The sequence below is a fragment of the Hippocampus comes genome, unplaced genomic scaffold (genome assembly GCF_001891065.2).
Source record: "Hippocampus comes isolate QL1 unplaced genomic scaffold, H_comes_QL1_v1.1 scaffold101, whole genome shotgun sequence".
In the NCBI taxonomy this organism is placed as follows: domain Eukaryota; kingdom Metazoa; phylum Chordata; class Actinopteri; order Syngnathiformes; family Syngnathidae; genus Hippocampus; species Hippocampus comes.
Genome location: NW_017805451.1, coordinates 134,741 through 138,864, shown reverse-complemented (window position 1 = coordinate 138,864; position 4,124 = coordinate 134,741). Strand labels below are relative to the sequence as shown.

The 4,124-nt window shown below is 46.5% G+C and overlaps 1 protein-coding gene across 3 annotated transcripts in view; it reads right to left on the bottom strand.

Moving 5' to 3' along the window:
* The window catches only part of plppr1 (phospholipid phosphatase related 1), a 42,991-nt gene that overhangs the window by 35,285 nt on the left and 3,582 nt on the right, over positions 1 to 4,124 (bottom strand). Inside the window, exon 1 of one of the 3 annotated variants that reach the window (XM_019874082.1) lies at positions 556 to 1,139. The exons of 1 other annotated variant lie outside the window; for it this stretch is intronic. The gene's annotated coding sequence lies outside the window, so the exon portion shown is untranslated. Of the gene's footprint in view, positions 1 to 555; positions 1,140 to 4,124 lie in introns of those variants that run through there. One more of the 3 variants, XM_019874084.1, reaches the window with a different exon arrangement.

Below are 4,124 nucleotides of genomic sequence, written 5' to 3'. Positions count from 1 at the left end.
GGGGGCTGTGTATGAGGGGGAGGGGGGGTAGCCAGCCTCGAGTGTTGGGGGGCGGGGAAAAAGGACCACATTTATCTGCATTTGCCACGCAAGAAAGGCGATAAATGTGCACCGAATACGTGCGAGGTGTACGCACGACATATTAACAATATGTCGAGACTGCAATTCTGGAAATGTTTTGGGCGTGTTGTGGGGCACGCATCCACGGCCACTGTTGCTGGTAGAGAGACAGGTGTCTTCCCCTAAAATACCAACACGACCGTTACAATCATTCCAACCCGAATTTTTTTCATTTTTTTTTTAAACACGGTCGATACTCTTGAAAAGTGAATGTGTTTTACGCACCGTTGCGTTTTCATCGCAAGCAAAAGAGACCCTCGCGTTTAAAAGCCCAACTCGCCTCGGAATCAGACAATAGCGCCACACCAACCCTTCTGTGCGTGAGTGTGTGCGTGTGAGCGCGCGTGTGTTTGTGTTTGTGTGTGCGCGCGTATCTCTCCTCCACAGCACCCCCGCGCGACGTCCCCGCGCACACGCACGCACGCGCTCGCTTACCGCGATGGGTTGGAGCAATATTCCCGAAAAACGGCGAATCCATGAAAGAAGAGGAAGGTGTGAAGAGCACTCCCGTACTCCTACTACCCCGGCTACTACTATTCCATGGGTTGCTCTGCGTGGATGTGAGGGGCATCACGCGGCGTGGATGAGGACGGATGCTGTGCTTCGTCGGAGGGCGGGGACAAGACGCGCAGTGGGCTCTAGCGGAGCGTGTATAACTCGCTGGAGGGACCTTGTGTTCGGTGCAAGTGGGCTGTCTCGTGTGTCCATTCCCAGCCAGGCTGCCCTTTACAACCCCACTAACATTTCTTGGTTTTATTCCGGTGGGAGACTGTCTCGTGCTTATCCATATTCATGTGGATTTACACAGTGGATGAGAAACTTGTCCTCCTCAAGAATCATGAGAAAGAAGGCAGATTTCAGTGACAGGAAGCCTGAAGTGATTATGAGGTGCAACAGACGAAAATGAACACGAGTTGCTATTGGATTTTTAGGCAGCATGGGCCCAATGTCTACGGGACATTTGTCGCGCTGAGACCGAACACAAAAAAATATGTTATCAATTATCAGAGTCTGAAGGCTAGGCTCTGTTTCGAAATCAGCTGCCTACTGCAGCAAAAAAAAACAACAACAACAACAAACAAACAAACAAACACAGACGATGAGATGGAAGAAGAGAATTACAGCCGTATAAAAGCACTAACTGCAGTTTTGTTTCCATTTCCAACATTTGTGAAGTGATATTTTCTGCAACAATGTCATCCAAATCCAAATCGTGGAGTACATTGGACAAGTAACTCACTTCTGGTGTCATTGTCGTCCATTAACATGTTCTGTGGATTCATCAAAACTGTCATGATTCTGTTTGTGACCAACAGGTGGCACTGTAGGGCTCCCCTGCAGCTGCACACCTGTTGGTCGTTATGTAATTAGCAGTATAAAAGGACTCCCGCCGGACCACTCATTGTCGGGTCATTGTGTGTTTGTTTGCTGCTGTCATGTTCTGGTCATGTTCGCTTATGGTTTTGTTTAATACTTTGGTTTTGTTTTCAGGACTTTGTTTTGGATTTAGTTTTCTGTGTTTTTATCAATACAACTCGTGAAGTTCACCCTGCTCCTCCCTCCCGCCTGCTTTTTGGGGTCCTCCACCACCTCGCAACGTGACAAAACCTACATAAAAAGAACATTAGCACCCCAAAAAACAAGATTCAAAGTAATAAACCAAAGCGTAAGACGCTACATGACATGCTATGACTTGGACTTGGTAATGTGACAACGAGCAGTAAGCATTTTCTTCATATGCCTGACAGACGGAGAAAATACATCCCATAATAGAAGATAATCAATCTTATGTGATTAGAACTGTCAGAAATGGAGTGGGACCAAAACATGGAAGACTGTGACGCACGTTGACACCAAAGCGAAGAAAACATTGGTGTGTTCAGTGATCTAGATTCTAGATGGCACGCTACATTACACTCTGTCCTCTGTCTACCCGGTCTTCCGTCTTCGGCTTTTTCCTGCCCGGCTCACTTCTCTGAGGGCTCCCGTCATGTTAACCAAACGCAGCAGAAAACATTTGGGAATTGATGTTCAAAAGGAGTTGTGCGGCGTCAGTCGGCGCATTATATTTGTTCTGAAGAGCAGATCTGGTGCAGATTGTGCAGGTACCACTGGGTACACTCACATATGAGAATAAATAAATAAAATATGTTATTTTAGCGAGCGGCCCGGTGGTCCAGTGGTTAGCGCGTCGACCAAACAGCACAGAGATACCGGGTTCAATTCCCACTCCGGCCTCCCTGTGTGGAGTTGGCATGTTCTCTCCAGGCCTGCGTGGGTTTTCTCTGGGTAAACCGATTTCCTCCCACATTCCAAAAACATGCATAGCAGGCTGATTGAACAATTTCTGATTGAACACTCCAAATTGTCCCTAGGTGTGAGCGTGAATGGTGTTTCGTCTATGTGTGCCCTGCGATTGGTTGACAACCGGTTCAGGGTGTTTCCCGCCTACTGCCCGAAGCGTCTGGTATAGGCTCCGGCACCCCGCGCGACCCTTGTGAGGATAAACGAATCGGAAAATGAATGAATGTTATTTTAGCCACATTTTTAAAAATATATATATATTTCCGCAGAGAAATCATTCTGCATTACTTGCGAATGTTTTGAAGGCACCCCCGGAAGAAGCTATTCATTAGATGTATTCCATCGGCGACATGATGTTATTCTCCCGTCCGTATAAGCGGTGAACAATTGCGCAAGATAGCTTGAAGACAGAGGCATTTGTGTCCAAATAACTCAGCGGGAGTCAAGAAGAAAACATTTAAACCGTCTTTGGGGTTTGTTTGTTTTTTTTTGCTATTGCTTTCCAAAATAAAGGTCATCTGCACTCACGCGGGCCTTTGTGACGCTCATTTGAAAAGAGAAAGGTCACTTGGGTGCTGTCCAAATAACTGTAGATGACGGAGTCGCAAGTATGCAAACGCAGTATCCTGGTGAAAGAGAGGAGCTCTGTGGGTGTATAAAAAAAAAAAAAAAAGATGGGCAGAACAGGCTCTAAGACACAATCTAACCTCAAAAGTGGCACTGAGGTCTTTTTTTTTAATCTTTACAAATGACCCCACATATGCAAGCACTAATTTTGGAGTTTATTGAATTATCAAAAGCCTCGGGGACTACACAATATATTGTCGTGTACGCACACACAGAAATATCAGCTTACACCTCGTCTCGGAGTTTGTCATCCACTGGAAGCGTGGCGTTAGTCTTTTAATCTGCTAACAAAGCTTCACTCAGACTCAACGGCCTCGTGTAGAGTTTCACTTATATGACAAGGAGTAGAACAAAACGCAGGGAGATGAATGCAAGTGAATGGCGTATTCATTATGCGATCCGCTAATACTTTATTTGGAAATGTCTTCTGTTCAAAGTCAACCGGGACAGGCTCCGGCTCGCGAGTGAAGATGTGCGGTGTAGAAAAGGGATGGATGGAAGGATGAACTGAGCTTGTCGTGTTTTTTGGACTTCCGAAGTATCCATCAATCCATTTTCCAATCTGCTTAACACAAATGGGGTCGCGGGGGGTGCTGGAGCGTATCCCAGCCGTCTTCAGGCAGTAGGCAGGGGACACCCTGAACCGGTTGCCAGCCAATCGCAGGGCACACAGAGACGAACAAACATCCGCACTCACACTCACACCTAGGCACAATTTAGAGTGTTCACTCAGTCTGCCATGCATGTTTTTGGAATGTGGGAGGAAACCGGATTACCCGAAGAAAACCCACATAGGCTCGGCCAGCGAGAACATACTTCCGAAGTAGATGAACAAAATTCATCACGTGGCATCAATATTTTTTTACATGTCTTGTTACTTTGACTTACTTAAAAATACTCGCTGTACAATGCGTTAAATGTGGTCGTTGAATAGCTTACTGAAGATGAGCTCCGATCCACTTACTGAAGGAAACTTGGGCAGTTGCACAATCCCGGAGTTGCCGTATCGCATTGTGCTCCTCTGGGCTTTGTTCGTGTCCATGGCCTCATTATCGGAGAGGTGTATTGATCAG